Source organism: Anser cygnoides, chromosome 1 (assembly GCF_040182565.1).
Source record: "Anser cygnoides isolate HZ-2024a breed goose chromosome 1, Taihu_goose_T2T_genome, whole genome shotgun sequence".
Classification (NCBI taxonomy): Eukaryota; Metazoa; Chordata; class Aves; order Anseriformes; family Anatidae; genus Anser; species Anser cygnoides.
In genome coordinates, this window is record NC_089873.1 from 41,329,227 (window position 1) to 41,346,682 (window position 17,456).

The following is a 17,456-nucleotide window of genomic DNA, read 5'->3' on the forward strand; positions in this document are numbered from 1 at the left end:
GAAACCTGGTTCCAGCTTGGCCACAAACGTGAACCCTGCCTGTGATTTAAGCGTGTGTGAGTGGGGGGAATAGGAGAAGTGCACTGCACTACACCTGTGCCAGCTCAGTCACCCAATTTCCCCCTCCTCTTGCCCAGGCACATTCTGGCCCTGACCTGGCCAGGGCACTTGTTTTTACCCCATGGGTCCCTGCTGGCCTTGCAAGGGTAGCTGCCTGCAGGAGTGTGCCTGGGTCTGAGAAAGGAGGGAGTCCGGGGGGTAAACAGCCCCTGAGCACAAAGAATAAGGAGGATAAAACAAACAAACAAACAAACAAAAAAACAACTATTGTGCCTACTGGTGGGCAGCATGAGGAACCACCAGGTGTCCTGTGAAGGCCTGTGCCCAGAGCAGTGGAGGGGAATCTGCTCCACAACAGAGAGCTGAGGCATGTTGAGCTGTGCCAGGAGAGCCAAATACATCCTGCTGAGAGCCCACTCCCTGGCAGCAGCGGGCTGAGCCCTGTGGACAGCCAGTGCCACCTTCCTCACAAGAGAAGGGCCATGTCCCGTGCTGCTTGCCCCTTTGGCTGTTTCCCCTGTCGCTCCATGGGGGAGCAGGGAGCCACGCTGCTGTCGCAGGGAGGCCTAGTGCCTCCATTTTGTGACGGCAATGAGTCACGGGTCTGCGCGGCTGCTTTGCACAATCAGCGACTTGGGTTTCATGTTTACAGCTTTTAGCAGAGCCCAGACACAGCAGTCACCACTCGGGAATGGCTGTGGCCTTGCCAGACTGTCCTTGGAGGGCTGTCTGACATACCTACTGTGACAAACAGAAGAGCTGGCTCTTCCTGGAAGGGGAAAGAAGAGATGGGAAGGGGCTCTGTGTCCCACAAGGCAAAACAGATTGCTCCTAGTCTCTCTTCTGCCCTCCTCCTCCAATCTGACAAGTGCCAAAGTACTGTGGGTCGCTGGAGGCAGATTCATGTACAGAAATTGTCTGTGTTGGTGTGGATGTCCTAGGAGATAGGCTTCTCAGGTGGTGCTGGAGGTCTTGGGGGCAGATGTGGTACCTGCATAGTAAATGTGGGGAAAACCTGGGCTGCTCTGGGCAGCCAAAGAAGCAGACACAGACGTACCTGTCATACAAGTGAGCCAATGGAGTTCACTTAAACTGTTTCTCTTTTTAACCAAGATTTACACCCAAGAAAAAAATTCACTCAAAGCACTGGAGAACATTCAAAATTTGTGAAATTGGAGGTTGTTAACATAGTAGTCATTACAAATGTAAATAGGTCTTTCAGATCCATACTATAAAAAAAGGTGATTCCTTCCCTCTCCTGTGAGCCATATGCTCAGCTGCTTCTCCTCCTCCTATTGAAGTTCTTGTCCTCATTTCCTCACAGTGTGTAAGTATGCTGTTCCTCACACTATTTTATCTAATGCATGCATACCTATATGTGTGTATCTACATATCTATATATGCTCTATATATACTGTATGTATAGCCCACAACTATATGCATTTGTATGTGTGGGTAGAAGAGGTGAGGACATAGATTTTTGCCTTCCACAGAGCCGGCAATGTTTATGACAACTCCTACGCTGCTTATCTGTTTGGATGTCCTATATGTCCTTCATGTAAGCTGGCTTGTCATCATCACTGCTCCCTTCAGCTGTCTCAAGCACCATACATGTTGCTAGTGCTTGTAGTTTTTAAACAGAAGCCTATTTTTGATGACTTTTGATGATTCTCCTGAAGCCTCAGCTCCAACAATCACAGGACAAACTCTGCTTACACACACACACATACCCTCTTTGCTTCTTTCCTTTCTTCTCTAAAGTAAGCTTCAAGACCTTTGGCTACAAAAACATGGGCTATGCAAAAGACCTTAAATACCAGAAAGCAATTAAAGTTTTTATTGTCTTCATAAGGTCTCATGGGTTTGAGTCACCCAATTAATCATTTTTCAGTGCTTCAGATGAGCAAAAATAGAAGTGTATTATTTTATTGGCAGTTCCTTGTTTAGAAAACCTTGTTTACTAACTATCAATTACTTGGTCATTTCTTCTGCGCTCTTCATTGGTGAGAATAAAGCACCCATTATACTGTCTCTTTGGCTAGACTGGTTTAAATCATTTATTTGAGCCATTACATTTACTGTTAACAACTTGTCTGGCTTTGTATATTTTTTAATTCAAGCTTTTTATTCAGTATATCACTACTAGTGTGGTCAGAAATGAGTGGTTTTTAAAGGTGTTAATTAATCTAAGAACCTCTCTGTCTTCATTTACTTCACCGCAGAACTTTTGACTTGCACATTTCCAGCCTTTACCAATTTTCTGTGCCTATTTTAAGAGGCAGTAGATAACTTCTACCATAGGCATTAGGCATTTTTTTTCTAAAACTATCTGTTCTTTCAAAGACCAGTCACGTACAAGAGCAAGTCTCATACCGATTGACAGATCGTAATCTATTCCATTCTGCTGAAATCAGTCCAGCTAATTTATTGCTTCTTGTTTACAGTCTGAAAGAGACCAAGATCTTTTCATATCAATCTTCACAGCAGTCTCTAAAAGTACTATTTATTGCTCTTAAACTCCTGGTTAAATAATATTCAGTCATCTCTGAAGCATTTTCAAATGGCGAATGTTCCTGAGGACTGTTAAGAGTCAGCAATGCCTTTTCATTGTGCGAAATGGCATAAATCACAAATGATGAGTGAAGACACCATTCAGCTTTATAATTTCTTTAGATGAGTTTGTCTGACACCTGTGTAAATTGAACACCAGCATTTGCAGAGTGAATACCAATTCTTTCCACAAGGCTTCATATAGATTTTACAGGCAGAAGAGTACTTTGATTGCACAATTAAAAGATTCCAGAAGAAAAAGTGAGTTAGCATTATGCAGAAACTGTGAGCAGTCATTGCATGAAACCAGCTTTAAATGCTCTGCACATAAGCAATCAGAATAACTGAAGCAGAGTATGAGCAATTACAGGGGATTTTAGCGTGCCCTGGACATGACCTGCAGGTCTTGATGCACCACACAAGGAACTGGGAGATATTTTAGGTCAAAGCCTCACTGATCTCCTTCATTCAGAAACATGCTGGCTCCCCTCTCAAATTAAGAGTTTTTTACTGACAGTATCCTAATTGCCACTAGCTCATTAGCGCGCAGCATAAGTGTTAGTTCAGTTAGAGGACAGCTGTCCTCTTCCAGGTCCTGATGTACTAGGGAAAAAAGTTGCCTTCCCCAGCCTGGCCCACACAGTCATTGCTGCTTTCTTGTTCAAGGTCACTGTTCCCTCATTGTTAGTGTGAGGGCTCCTAGCCCAGTTCAATGAAAGTGAGTGGGGTTCACAGAAACCAGCAGATTAAACTGCATGTGAAGAGTATTTGAAATAAACAAGAGAAGCAAGAACCTGTAATTCCAAATATACTTTACAGGCATAAACTTGTCCATGATTTTTGGCACTCCGATCATCATACAAGGCCACAAAGAGTCGCACAGCCAACTTGGGCCCATCTGCCTGAAGGTCAAGGACATCTGACAGATTGCTGTCATGATAGACTTGATGTCTCAAATATTTGTTACTTTTAGACATCCCTCACATTGCTCAGATGCACATGTACTTACAGTGAATTGCCTGATTCAACAGCCTATCTCACTTGAGTTGTGATGTCCTAAATGGCAATGCAGTCACAGGGATGTAAGTGTGAGATTTATCTGGCCTCCCAAATCCTTACTGGTAAGATTAAAAGAGAAAAGGAAAAAAAAAAAAAAAAAAAAAGAGATGAAATTCGAAGCTGAATTTATAGAGGTGACATGAAAGGAAAATTGAATCTTACAACTCCACCATGAGTTAGCAGGTAAGAAAATTCGCATGCACTGCCTCACGCTGTCTCTAAGAGATCAATACGATTAATTCAGACATTTTCTAAAGCAGATGTGCAGCTGGATAAGTGTACTGGTTGCCTGCAGAGTTCATATAACAACACAGAGCCAAATCTAACAGAGCCATCATGCGCAGAACTCCCTGCTGTAGGTAGAAACTCTTTGCTCAAAGAACAGCAGGATCAAAGGCATGGAATAAAACCCCCAAATCCAGTGGCAGTAGTCATACCTGTAATGTGCCATCCTTAGGAGTCCTGTTGAATCTTGGTCTTATCACTTACTTACAATGTATACGTGACTTTTGTAACAGAAATTGATTGAAGGGAGCCCATTAGTTTAAAATATTTTCTATCATCAGGAGTTTTAGAAAGTTGAATGCATGTCATTACTACAATAACCCTTTCTCTACTCATTTATCTGTACGTGTTTTTTTTTTCAAACTGCATTTATATGCAAGGGGTCTCCTTGAAGATTTGTGATCTCAGTTACTCCAGTGAAGTCAGCAAAGTCCTGCTGGTTTTCCCTGCAGTAAACATGTTCAAATCTGTCTCTTGGGACCTCAAGATTCAATAAAAATGAGTTGCCAGCTAAGTGAAAGTTTTACATGCGTAACAAGAAAAGGAATGGAATGAGGGTAACAGTTTATTTGTGGTAGAAGCAAGCAGTCTAAATAAATGGATGCAACTGATAATTGCTTGTAAACATTTCATTAAATTGATGGCATCTGATACATCCTTCCAACTTTTTACAGCATAAAAAATGATGTGGATGGGCCCTTTAGCACATCTTTCTTTAACAGCTTTCTTTCCAGGCTAGTTATATCACTGTGACATCTAGATCTCAATTAGCCAACAGGTCCATGACCTTTACAGACATCAGTTTTGAACTTCATAATGAAGGAATCCAGAGCATCTTTTAGCCATGCCTAGACAACTAACATGTTTATAAAATTCTGCTGTGTGTATAAAACTCCTGCTGCAATCATTTATTGTCCTTCTGTGGGGAGCCTAACCATGAGAAAGCCCATCAGGATCACAAGTCATTGACAAATACTGTTTATTTTTACAAGTTAAAAAAGAACCTCAGCATTGTAAGCTGCTAACTACCTACTTAGAAATAGGACAAGTATCCATATCCAAAGTAAAGCAAGGCAAAGGATTGGTGACCCACTACCTTCAACTGTTTTTGCATTAAACTGCCTGGTGATGCCAAACATAACACCTACCACCATTGTTCAGGGGAAGATCAGAACAAATGAAGTCATACCATCTACAGTAATGCAGAACCCACATACAGTCAGACATTCCCTTTCCATCTCCACTTTTCTCCAGTGGTGACTTTTGGGGTGATTTTTCTTAAGATCTCTGCCCACAATGTCAGCAAAAGTTCCATGACTGTATCAGTGGCACTGGAGAGCAGCTAATTCTCTTTAAAAAGGAAAATTGATCCTGAGTAGAGGTGTTTGATTTATCCTAAGTAGGAAAAAAGAGAAAAATGTGTTATACTAGCATTGCTAGTACAAGCTAAGATCAGTAATGTGAGTTTCCTTGAAAATAAAACCAATCCTTAGAAAAGGATCTGTGAGTTTTTCTGTCACATCCTGTGTACTTGTTGCTTGTGCTCACTTCAGAAGTGTGCGTAATTCACACAGGATGAAACAAGTGCTAATATCTAGTCTGTCCCAATATCTAACAGTGCTGGGTAGTTCTTTTTTCCCATTATATTTGTTCTTCAGCTGGGGAACCAAGCTAACCACAGGGTACAGGGTACAATTCCTTTGCTTTAAATTCAGGGAAAGGAGATAGATGTGAGACCATATTATCCTCTTCATATTCAACCACTGAGTGCTCTTGAGATTGCCTCAAGTCTGAACCAGTTTATTTTTACTGCTTGATATATTAGAAAGTATAAGAACGATCAAGAATCTATTATGAGGACCATATTTGAGACTTTCTATTAAAATATGAGGTCACCAGAAGACAAGAAAACGTCTTATTATCACATGTTTAAGACAGTGTAAGCAGTATTGTGGAATTGTGTGTAAGTATTGTGTGTAAGCAGGATTGTGGAAAAGTATCATGAAACTAACCTGACAGGTTACATTTTCCCTCAACTATTCTATTTCATTGCTTTGTTTTAAGTTAGCTCAAAGCAATATTTTTCCAGAAAGACCAGTCTGCCAGTACTGACCAGTTAACACCCCAGGAGGTTCATCTTTTGGCCACATGACGAAACAAACAATACCATGATGACAAAGCTTCCCTGTAAGTCAGGAGTATGTAAAAATACACTAACTACATACTGCTATAGATTTGTAACAAAAGTGATCATAGTAGTGACAGATGCATGACTATATGCTGAAGACAAGGTGGAAGAGGTGGCAGGGTGTGTTTGTTGTGTTTCTCTGAAGGGGTATAACACAGGATAAAAGGTGACTCTCGACTGTAAGAGTCATACTTCTGTTAAGCAACACTATCAGCTAAGTAATTATTGAAATATGTGAAGAACAAAGAGCAGCATTAAAACTGCCATTACAAGGCTGCTGTATCAACTGACTTGCAAATCTAATAGCAAGCAAGGAAACTATTGCGATAAACTGAGGTCAGTATCAGAGCTCCGTCCTTTGTTTAAAGATGCACCTCCAAAGTAGTAGTAGGAAATTACTAACAGTAGTTGGATCCATGCACTAATAAAAGACAGCAGTGTTGAGAGGAAATGAGGATGGCACAGGGGAAGGGGGAGTTTTATCACTACCTGGTATGGGCTGTACCTTAGGGTTTCATATAACGTGATAGTAGCAGCTCAGCTGCTCATCCTTCCACTTCCATAAGGGCTATACCTGCCTCTCACTGCACAGCCAGAAAAATGTATTCTAAATGCATTTTGAGATAGTTATTCATAGCTGCTTTATGTTCAGGGCCAACAAATTCCCAGCAGTTATACAATATATGAGAAGCCTCCAAAGCAATATTTCTGTAGCACTGTTAGCACTGTAGTACACACAGCACAAAACACAGGAGATTAGACTTTTAACACACAATTTCTAATAGCTGACAAATAATAATCCTTGGCTTTCAAAGATTTGGCAGCAAGCCATTTAAGAATTATAGGCTGAGCTGTGAAAGAAAAATGTGTTTTGAAATCCCATCTTTATTAGTTAAGCTATCATTATTGCTATTCAATTATGGTAAAATTTGCAGCTTTCATAATGTAAAACAACACTGCAAAGTCTTCCGATGGATTTAGATGCAATGTTTCTCTATTCAGGACTGGTCCTTCAAGATATCAGGATGCCCCTAAGTACCCCCCAAACCTACTGGTAGAGAAAAATATTGGGGATGAGAGATGTAAGAACAGCACAAAGGATCAGATCATTCTGCCTGAACAGGTATGTAAGTGCACTACAGCCCTAAAGACTTCCCCAGATAGCTAGTGGCTCAAAATGACAATGAGAGCTGAGGGAGGGCGTTCAGCAATTTACAGTATCTCTAGCATATAGAATATCCAGCCCAATGGTTTCCAGTGTGTGGGCCTCCAAAATTTTTTCAGTGTTCTTTTTCAAAGGAGAACCTATACAGGCATACTGCTGTATAACATACAGATTTGCCTTCCAGAATAACTGTTCTTGAGCCTTTTGGCAGTGGTCTGCAGATCCTCAAGAGTCTAAGGACCATGGGCTGAAATACAGCTTGTAAATATGCTTGTAAAAATGTAAGCACAACCACATAGAAGGTATCAGCAGCTGTCCAGTACAAAGAGATACAGAGAAAATGAAGTCCCTCAGACATGGTGTAGCCAAGCTGCTCTGCAGCTCCTGAATGTTTTGGTACTACGTATTTGAGAAAAGAGTTTTTTGGTTTTTTTTTTTAAGTAAGGCTACAAAGAAACCTGAAGGAAGCTGTCAGTGGCTGCACAAACACAGTAAAACTACAGCTCCTGGAGCTCTTCAAGGTCTCTAACACAACCCCCTGCACAGGCCTTCCTTTTAAGTAAAAGCAGCAATAATTGATAATAGTAAAAATGTCATCTCTTCTGGGTTGCTATTTGGAGAAAGACAAGCTAAGGGGATAGAGTCACCCTTTCACAGGAATAAGAAAGAAGAAAAAATGTTAATAAAAGAGAAATGCCTGATCAAAAATGCTGAGGAGGACAAGAGGTGGGATGAGGAGTGAGAAGGAGTCCTCTGTTTCAGTAATACTGCCTTGTTGATCTTCCCTCCCTCCACCATGTGGTTTCTATTTTCTTGTATTAATCCGTGCTTCCCCTCCCAACATTTTTTCATGTGCTTGCCAGTTTGAGGTCAACGAGTACTAAGAATGGACTGAAAAGAATTTCCAGGATGTTTTTTGAGACTATTAATAACTTTAGCAGCTATTCAAGCAAACAGCGTTCCATGTTCATTGTACTTCAGCACATAAGCTCATCGCCTGAGAAGGCTAATTCAGAGTTTCCTCGTGTTACAGATTGTACATATGGTCTGATACACTATGGGGTTTTGGAGACAAGATGCCACTTCCAGTGGGACACGGAAAAAGGAGCCAATACGATACTGATCAACAGGGACATTTATCAAAAGCAATGAAATTCCAGAAGCAGGACTCAATGGGGGATTTTTAAGTGTTTCCACTTTCAGCACTTCCTAATTTCAAAACATCTGGCCACATGGCAGGCATCCTCGAAGCCCTGAGCTGTGAGATATTCCTCAACAACACACAGGAAGGCTGAAATACCTATGAGTGAGATTTGTAGAAGCCAGTCAAGCCAGGCAGGTTGCCAGAGGCTAAGAGAAGAGGTGACACTTCTGGAAATATGTGATTAAGCTTCATCAGTTCTTTGCAGAGAAAGCCCAGAGCAGCATCCCTCACCCCAGTGATGTGGGGGCTTGGCTGAGACTTAAAAGAGAAAGGTAGAGTCAATGATGCAGTGAATCAGTCAAAATAAAATAGACCCAATCAGCAATATTCAGGACAATTCACCCCAAAATTACACTGAAGCCCTGTGTAGGGCTGAATGCCAACAGGATGGTGACCTGTGCTTCAAACAGGACAGAATACCAGGGCTACCGAGGCTTCACAGGTTCTAGTACAGTGCTCTAACTGGTATATTGGGCAAAGCTGCCAAGACATAGCCAGTCTCATTCCTAGCTGTCTTCCCTGTGAGGCCCAATATGGTAGGTATGCTCTGAGAATGTCATTTTCTTTTTCTTTTTTTTTTTCTTTTTTTTTTAATAAGAAAAAAAAATCAGGCCTGGAATATGAGAGAGGTCAGGGAGAAGACGATCTGAGAACCCCACTGAGGGCTGGGCATGAGGCAGCTTGAAGATGCCAGGTGTGGCTGCTTACACATGAACAGATGTCTCGCTTCCAAGGGGATTAAAATCTGACCTTGAAGTGCTTAAAAACAGGGGCCACAGTCTATTTTAGAGCTGATTTTGGAAATCAGAAGGCGATATTTATAAAGGAAGAAAGTAAAACTTGCACAGGAGGAAAGGAAACACTATGCCAAATTTCAGAGTGATGTGGATGGACATAAATCATATGCTAGAGGGGGAATACTGGGGAGTTAAGTGATGAATTCACACCCAAAGACTATGTGCTTGATACAATGTGCTACCTTGGACTCCTCTTACAAACTGCAGCTTTTGGGTGTCCAGAGCTTTCCAACATCTTATGAAATGAAGCAATATATATGTGTGTGTACGTGTGTTTGTTGTTATTGTTGTTGTTCTCCTAAAGGTTTTGTCTTGTGTTTTTCTTATCGATTTTGTTTTTTCGGAGACAAATACCAAAAGGCAAAGGGATATTCAATTTCTTTTTTGTCTCCCCTCAAAAGAGGACAGGTTAGCAGACTAAAAATTGTAGACATTTCTGGATTTATTTCTAAGATGCAAAGTTAGATCTGATTTTTATACAAGCATCAACACGTCCCTTCTGAGTTTCGGAAGGTTTCAACACTCTTTAAGAAAAGGTAACCAAAGCCAAGGAGTGACCCAGACCTATACCTGACATGATGAGAGCTGAAAGCAGTGAAGTATGGCTCCCGCAGAGAGAACCAGTAAGTTACGCTTCTGAAGGTAGAGATGGATTCTTCCTCCTTTAAAGAATTTATAGCCCTTTCTTTTTTCAAGTTTTCCAGGCAGCTGTGACTCTACAGCGTTGCAGACCTCTATACATTACACCAAATTACACCAGCTAAAGTGAAAGAGAAACAATGGAGAAATTTGTCTGGCACAGTAGAAGATGGCAACACTGTGGATACAATATCCTGCAATGCCGTGGAGAGGCTGCTAACTGTTCTTTGGATTTATTTTTTTTTCTTGAGGATTACAGCTAAGTTTACTGCCCATTTTCCCAACAGCTCACATTTACCGAATACTGTAAATCCCAAGAGTAATTTCCCAGATAAATGAGTGTTAATTACAAAAACCAAACAAACGCGGTTCAGTCCCGTTACCACTCCCTCCATCGTCACACCGTCCTGTGCCTATTGACCTTGCAGGGCAGGGTGCTCACCGAGCAGCTGGCTGCAGCGGCCGGGGTGCCAGCCCTGGCCTGAAGGATGCACAGCAGGCACGTCCCAGCAGGAAGGAAAGGGTTACGGCATTATGGATGTGGGTTGCTGGGCTTTCCTCCAGACTCCTGCATTACCTTGGGCAAGTTGTTTAGCCCGTGTCCCGGGGGCCCAAGCTAAAAGCAAAGAGTTGGTAATCCTTCTCAGCAACTGTGTTTCTCCTGGCTTTTAAAAGAGTCCCTCAGGCCGGGGATTTTTCTTACCAGTGCATGTTCCAGCCGTGATCCCAACAGGGAGCACAAGGACTGTGTGGCTGTCTCCCCGGCAGCAGATAGCACGCTCCCACCAGAGGAGGGCCCATCCCCTGCTCCCTTGTTTCGCTCCATGTCTCCTTCCAGCCGGTCTGACGCTCCCAGCGTTACTTACTGGTGTCACTGGAAATTTGTCGGCATTTTTTTTCTAGTGCGTGGCTATGTTTTCTTTAACTGTGGTTGAATTCCAGCCGATGCCGTTACGCGATCCGTACCTTCACTGATGATTGCAGGGGAGTTGATGTTGCATTTTCACTTCCTGTCTTTAAAAAGGAGACAACTGCATTGTTTCAAATTGCTCTGTGCATAGCACATTCCCTTCATAGTTTCGCAAAACCCAGGACAGCTTGTGAGATATGCTAAAGGTCAGCAGAAATATATTCCCCATGGGATAACCCTAGAACAGTGTCTCCATTGAAATGCTCGTGGTAAAGCTTTAGGCTCCGGTGTGTGTGTGTTAGTGCAAGTGTTCGGAGGAAGACTGGCAATGGTCATCACTTTTTGGGAGGAGGAAGGAGACAAAGCTATAGGACTGGTGCTATTGAGAGTTAATCTGGAACAGATACAGAGGAACAGATTTTACATCTTCCAGACTAAAAGAGTAAGACGAGGCGGACTCATGGTAGGTGGTCGATTTCTTGAAGGTGCACCATAATCTTTCCCGTATGGATGATGGAGTCAAGATGCCTAACATCAGAGCCAGACTAGCACTTGATCTCTGTCACCCTTGATGGCCAGTCACTTCTGAGGCTTGCAGACTGAGCTAGGTATCATTCACTGAGTTGTTCTGATTTATAGCTGCAATTAATTTTATTTTAGGCAGGTGATTGCTCATTCTGTTTCAGTGACTTCCCATTACGAGATTTTGGGAGACCGCAATGGCTTTTTATGCTAATTGGACTCTGCTTCCTCAGATCCTCACACAAACATTTAGCACAAAGCAGAGACTGCTCTCTCCTCAGCCATCTGGCAGAGAAGCTGAAACCAACAATTTTCCGAGTCAAAAATCAGACATCTGAAAATACTGTTCATGTATTCTAACCCCTTATATAAACTGAGCAAGTCAAGAGGCAAGTCAGAAAATGAAGAACAGGCTGCAGGAAGGGCACACCACTCATCTTGCCCTTCAGCACCCCCAAGCAATCAGACTAAGGCTGCTGGATCAGGAACTCAAATCCGCCCTCCCTCAGAAGGGCAATACTGCCTGCAGCCCAGCATCTGCTACACCAAAGGTCAGGCAAGGGAGCTGTTTTTTTTTAATAGATTTATGCTGACAAACATAAATAAATCTGTATATTTAAATCTACATAGGCAAACACACACATTTATGCCCAGGACGCAGATCGCTGTTTGCTGTCACCACATTATATTCTACTTGACTTTGTAACAAACCCTTTCTGGTGAAAATCAGTTTTAATTCCCGTAGTCTATACCTTTATCAGTCAGGGCTGGAAAGCCTGCCTTGCTGGTGTAACAGGCTTCAGCTTTCTGGGGGACAGAGGGCTTAGACAGAGCTCCCAGGAAGAAGAATGATAAGACAAATTACTGACTTGTCACACGATTCCTTCTTCCGTGTGACACAGATAACAGAGGTAACAGAGAACTCATGGCAGGTCGGGTCAGTGACACTCCGTGAGGGAAACAAAACTGAGGGCTGCACTTGAGACACACCATTCAAAAGGACATATAGAGCATGCATGTAGTAAACCTGCATTGTATTTCAGCTCAAATTTACCTGACTAGGGCAATATAGCCCCCGTAGAGTCCAGAGATGTCAGCTGTGTTTTATCCTCCAGGAATTCTGCGTTTGCATAATTTTTCCAAAGACGAATATCCATATAAAAGAGTTAATTGGACAGTCACAGTCATAATGAATGCTGAGGGCTAAGAAACTGCCCAAGAGCGAGAAAATGAACATTTGGCAGAATATTTTTCGTCCCAGACTAGTCTCTAAAAGAAAGACTGCCTTCACACAGAGGGTAACTGGAACAGAAGGGCGTGTAAACTCTATCCGAACATCATTGAAGCAAAAATATATTTTTTTTATTTTTATTTTTTAATTAAACATGGGTCCCACTTGCTAGCAAACCTATTTAGAGAAGCAAGTACCTTATGGCAGAAAGAAACCCATCCTACTTCACAAGATGTATGTGCCTATCCCAGATTTTCTGTGCATAGCCACCCAAGAGGCTCAGGAACAACCAGAGACAGGGGCTTCTGCGTGTCCAGCTTCCCTTCCCTGCACTCTATGAATTTCTTAAACCAGCACCACTGCGTGTTGGCAAGGGTCAGCAGTCTCCCGAGCAAACCCGAAGGGTTAAATCCCCACTGAAGACAGTGGGGGTTGCAGAGTGCTGGGGACCTGCTGGTACCTCTCCATTATCATCGTACCCCTTCTTCGGTAACAATAAGGCAGTTATTGGAGGGAAACAACACTCCCTTTGTCAACGTGACTTTGCTGTTAGAACGGTTTTCATAGCTTAAAAAATGCCAGGCAAAATTGATCTCAGAGGAGGATATCATCCCCGTCCAGCCGGCGAGGATAGATTACCATCGGCTTTCAAAAGCAGCAGTGTATCTTTTCCATCCCCGGGAGCCAAGCAGATGGATGCCTGGATGGACGGTGTGGGGGTAGCCATAGTAACCACCATCCCACGAAGCTCCCGCTCACATTTCTCTTTCTATCACAGCTGGGGAGAGAAGCCAAGAGCCTGCTGGGGTGCAGATATCCGGTCAGACCTTCGGCTCTCAGCTCCAGCTGGGGTTTCCATTCCTCTTCGGCAATTTCCTAATCTCACCTATGCTTTGTGGATCATAAGATTCAACCCCTGGGGATGACCCCTTGGGTGAGAGGCTTCCCCAGCCAGGCAGCCCACGTTGCGGATGGACATGCGCTGGCCACTTTCTTGCCCCAGCATCAAGAAGCCCTACAGACCCCCCGTGAGCCAGACAAACACCTCCGTCTCACCTGAGCACACCTAGACTGCTGCACGGCACGTGGAGAGACGTGAGGGCTGACCCAGTTCCCACGTTCATCAAGAAGCACGGGGCTACAGGCAGCTGTGTGCCCCCACGGGAGCTGGCTGGAGGGTGCTGTCGTGCGGACACCCCCGTGGCTTGTCAGAGGGGATAACAGCCCCAGGTGCTGCCGCCTGGAAGGCAGCTGCTAGGCTTGGTCAGGGGAGAAGGCTGCTCCGCTGTTAACTGAAGGTGTTATCCATCCTTATCTTTCACTTCAGGTGTTATCGTTATTTCTATGGAGGGTGAAAGTCTTATCTCAAAGCAAAATTTACTGACTTCTGTGGCGACTCCTCCAACTACCCTGGAGGCACTCTGAAAGGTTGGAACACGTTTTATAAGATGCCTATTGAAAAGGAAATATGATGACTCCTCTTACGATGGGCTACCAAAGCTTGCATCCATTTCAGAACCGCAGATTAGCTGAGGCTGGAAGGGTTCTCTGGAGATTGTCTAGTCCCATCCCCTCATCGCTGTCCTTTCACGCAGCCTGTACTTTATCAAATTGTCTGTGAGGATATTATGGGAGACAGTATTGAAAGCCTTGCTAAATTTAAGATAACGGATACCCTGCTGTCCCCCCATCCCCTGATCCTGTCATTTCACTGAAGGCTACCAGGTTGGTCGGGCATGATCTTCTCTCCATAAACCCATGCTCATTGCTCCCAGTCACCTTCTTGTCCTCCACCCATTTGGAGATGATTCCCAGAACGACCTGCTCCACCACCTTCCCAGGGGTCAAGGTGGGACTGACTGGCACATAGCTCTCCAGATCTTGCCTCTTGCCCTTCTTGAAGGCAGGTCAGGCATTTGCATTCTTCCAGTCCTCAGCAACCGCCCCCACTTGCTGTGGTCCTTCAGAGATGATTGAGAGTGGCCTCACAATGACATTGGCAGCTCCCTCAGCACCCGTGGGTGCATCCCACTAGGTCCCATGGTCTTGTGTGTGTGTCCAGCTGGTGTCAATGTTCCCTACCTGGTCCTCTACATGAACAGTATGTCTTCCTTGCTCCAGGCTTTCCCTCTGACCTCTGGAACCTGGAATTCTTGAAGGCAAATCTTACCCACAAAAACCAAGTGGGTGACCTGTGGATGCCTCCCAGCCCCTTGCTGCAAACTTGCTTGAACTGAGAGGTTTGATTTGTTTGAAGACCCTCTGAAAACTTCAACCTAAGTCATAATCACATTAAGCAATTGCCAGCTACTGCTGTTGATTTGGTCTACCTTCAGGAGCTCAATTTGCACAGCAGCCACCTGGAATCAGTCAGTATTGCTCTGCACAACTCCACCCCCCAAACAGTTCTCCTGTTCTTGGGTCCTGGCCAAAGCAAAATTAAAGCACTTCCCATTCAGTTTTGCTAACTGCGAGAACTTGTTAATTTAAAGCTCTATGACAAAGAGTAGATTAGGTTAAGCAGCTTGTTTTGAACAGCCTAATCCAACTGCTCCCAGCATACAACTTAAAATACCATTGACTTTATTAGCATGTGCTGCAAGAGCAGCCACAAATTACAGAATGCCTTACAGCTGTCACATTGCCATCCTTCTCGCTTTTGTGAAGCTCTGGAATTGGCTAAAACATGCCAGTTTTACAAGGGGGAAGAGGGCAGGTAAAAGGGTTGGGAACCCCTTGTCATACCCTTGCAGACCAGCAGGCATCCTGCCCCTGGGGAATGGCAGGGTCTGCACAGCCGCTGCTTACCCAGCGATGTGTGCAGCTCTCCTGCCACCAGCACCTGCACCCCGCTGCCTGCTGTCCCCCACAGAGCCAGAATCAGGTAAACAACTAAAAGCCTAGATGTGTTTGCGTGTTTACTTTAGCAGGCACGCGTCTGAAATTAAGCCCCCTCACGCATTAGAGGAAGGGTTTTTGTTTGCCTTACTCTTTGTTTCTCCTCTCCCTGCTTCACCTGAGTCTGGCTGAATTACATTGGCGAAGCACAGGGGTATTAAGCGAAGAGCAATGCAGAAAAAGCTTACAAAGAAATGAATAATTCTGTATTCATAGCAGGGCTTGAATAATGTCCCTAGAACCACATGCTGGGAAAGGAGGAGAAAACCAAATATTGAACAGCTGCTCATTAGAAAAGCACCAGCCATCCCGAGCCCTGACAGAGACAGGAGTCGTGGGGGGAAGCACTGCGTGACCGTGTAATTAAAGGCTCTGTCAGAGAGCCCTGGGGGGCTGCAGTAAGGCTGTCCAGGCTCTGCAAACCTGACATTCTTTTAATGTAACTGCAAGCAATTTTCTGGGGTCAAAACCCAGGAATCCAGCCCACCCAAGCCACAAATTGTGCTGTATTTTGTTCCAGGGACACCTTCCGGGGGCAGTCAGGAGATCAAATGCACGAAGCTCTGCTGCTCCAGCTGAGGGGAGAGCTGGCAGCAGCCTGTGCTCGACGTCCTCTCACTTGGACATGGAGCTGGGGCAATGCATCCTGTGCCAGCCCTAACCTGACTTCTGCTGGCGTCTGGCAGCAGGAAAAACACCCTGAAAGTGCCAGACATCAGCATGGCACCCCAGGGATGTCGGTGAGGCCGGTGGTGGGTTTCTGTGTGCTTCACATGCACAGGTACACAATTCTGCCAGGAGGTTTTAATGCAGGCACATTAATCTCTGGCTCCACTCTTGAGAACTGTAGCACTACTTTGGCAGTAAATTAAAAATAAAAAAGTCAGCTTCAGACAGACACCCAGTAAGAAAAATTTTGTGTCTGATGGGTATTTGGCACAGTCATCAGCAATTTACAGCAGAGGTCCGTAACAGAAGTATTGAGTAAATATATTACCAACCTCATCCTAAAACACTGATGGTCAGACTGACAAGCTGTGATTTCACTGTGTTTTTTTTTAGGAATACAGGTGTGTAGGTGACGTGACTGATCTCTAGAGGTTTTGGAGAAGGATGAGCAATGGCTGATGGACTGTAATCATCTGCAGGGCTTTCTGCAGAGAAACACCAGAAAAGAAGGCATTTCATAGTCTACTGAGATATAAGGATACTGCAAATGGGCACCAGAACTTACTTTCTGAGGCTGTAGTTGACCCACAACAATTTTGACTCAGGTTAAAGGAAAATTAGATTTAAATATAATGAAGTCAAAATGCAAAATGATGCACTAGAAAATTGTTAGCTTTTTTTTTTTTTAATAGAGATTTTGCTTCCATTTTCTGTGTTTAGTTTTACTTGACAGTGCTCAGCGCTCTATAAGCTATACAAATCACCAATACCTCTGTCCTGCCTCACCCTGACTTTGGTGGGTCCAGCTGCAGCTTTTAGCCTGTGCCCGGAGCTGGGGCAGGTGCAAAGCCACCGTTCTGCAGGGGTGGCTTGGAGAAAAAAACATGCTTTGGAAATTCCCCCTCTCCAACACACGAGATGTTTTTCCTGCTTGCCTGGGGCCCTTTGAGGAGGCACACTGGTGTTCAGAGACGAGGGGCAGCAGCCTGTCTTGGCGAGGGTGACAAGGGCACAGCACGTGCAGGTAACGTGTCCGTGATGGCGTGCCAGCCTGGCTGTGATGCACATGCCCTTTGGGTAGGTAGGTGCAGTACCTCTGCGCGGGCGGCACTATCCTTGCCGTAGCGCAGTACTCATCTCGCCCCCAGACATCTCCAGTCAGCTCCCGCCTGTCTCAGCTTGGTTATCTCCTCTGAGCCAAAGCCCCGCTCCTGCCTGAGTAACCCTTGCAGCTCCAGCTCCTTCTCTCAAGGACAATAAACTTCACGCAGACATTCCT

The 17,456-nt window shown here is 44.3% G+C and overlaps 2 long non-coding RNA genes across 3 annotated transcripts in view; one reads left to right on the forward strand and one right to left on the reverse strand.

Moving 5' to 3' along the window:
- Nucleotides 1-14,997, reverse strand: part of LOC106046635 (uncharacterized) — a 30,802-nt gene extending 15,805 nt beyond the window's left edge. Inside the window, exons 1-3 of one of the 2 annotated variants that reach the window (XR_007158019.2) lie at nucleotides 13,667-14,990; nucleotides 10,651-10,961; nucleotides 534-5,349 (exon numbers count right to left, since the gene is read on the reverse strand). This is a non-coding gene — a long non-coding RNA (uncharacterized lncRNA). Of the gene's footprint in view, nucleotides 1-533; nucleotides 5,350-10,650; nucleotides 10,962-13,666 lie in introns of those variants that run through there. The other variant, XR_010829784.1, reaches the window with a different exon arrangement.
- A 330-nt stretch (nucleotides 14,998-15,327) lies between these two features.
- LOC136790252 (uncharacterized) lies at nucleotides 15,328-17,071 on the forward strand. Its single transcript, XR_010829792.1, has 3 exons — nucleotides 15,328-15,494; nucleotides 16,029-16,248; nucleotides 16,571-17,071. It is a non-coding gene; the product is annotated as an uncharacterized lncRNA (long non-coding RNA).
- The last annotated feature ends 385 nt before the right edge of the window (nucleotides 17,072-17,456 follow it).